The sequence below is a fragment of the Arachis ipaensis genome, chromosome B6, assembly GCF_059453495.1.
Source record: "Arachis ipaensis isolate K30076 ecotype BB chromosome B6, ASM5945349v1, whole genome shotgun sequence".
Lineage (NCBI taxonomy): Eukaryota > Viridiplantae > Streptophyta > Magnoliopsida > Fabales > Fabaceae > Arachis > Arachis ipaensis.
In genome coordinates this window covers 50,768,359-50,769,267 of record NC_142441.1, presented here as the reverse complement: position 1 = coordinate 50,769,267, position 909 = coordinate 50,768,359, and the positions used below count along the sequence as shown (strand labels likewise).

The following is a 909-nucleotide window of genomic DNA, read 5'->3' as shown; positions in this document are numbered from 1 at the left end:
AGGTTTCGATCTTAGAGAGCTTGTCATCAATTGATGAGTGATTCGGAGCAGACGTGCTGTTTTGGTTTTGATAAGTATGTGGAGAAGTGTTGTTGTGGGGGTGTTGAGATGTCCTCTGGGTGAATTGCTTTTGATCTTGCTCACTTTCCCACCCAAAGTTTGGGTGGTTTTTCCATCCAGGGGTGTAAGTCTTGGAGTATGGATCATAGTTTTTCCTTGGTGAATTCCCAATGTAATTGGCTTGCTCCTGACTCCCCTCTACTTCTTCATTCACTCCTTCTTGTGATGTTGACGAAGTAGAGATTGCTGCTACTTGGTTCCTCTCCATCTTCTTGGTGAGGTCAGCCAGCTGCTGGGTAATGAGCTTGTTTTGGGCCAGCAGAGCATCTACATTGTTTAGCTCCATCACTCCTCTTGTGTTCCCTCTTTCGGAAGCATAGAAGTAGTCGTTCTCTGCTACTGTTTCAATAACATCTATGGCTTCCTCAATGGTCTTTTTCTTGTTCAAGGATCCTCCAGATGAATGGTCTACGGCCTTCTTTGACTCATAAGAGAGCCCTTCATAAAAAATGTGCAGCTGCACCCATTCATTAAACATGTCAGGTGGACACCTCCTTGTTAAGTCCTTGAACCTCTCCCATGCTTCATATAGAGTCTCACCATCTTGTTGCCTGAAAGTTTGAACCTCAGCTCTCAGCCTATTGATTCGTTAAGGAGGGTAGAATCTTGCTAAGAATTTGTTTACCACATCTTCCCAAGTTGTCAAGCTCTCCCTTGGGAAGGATTCCAGCCACTTGGCTGCCTTGTCCCTGAGTGAGAAGGGAAATAAGAGCATTCTATAGGCGGCAGGATGAACACCATTAGACTTCACTGTGTCACATATTCTCAGGAAGGTGGTTAAATGTTGAT

General features: G+C 44.7%; 1 non-coding gene across 1 annotated transcript; it reads left to right on the top strand.

The window, feature by feature from the left end:
* Positions 1–596: 596 nt before the first annotated feature.
* Positions 597–700, top strand: LOC148555528 (small nucleolar RNA R71). The gene has a single exon (XR_015886511.1). It is a non-coding gene; the product is annotated as a small nucleolar RNA R71 (small nucleolar RNA).
* Positions 701–909: the final 209 nt, after the last annotated feature.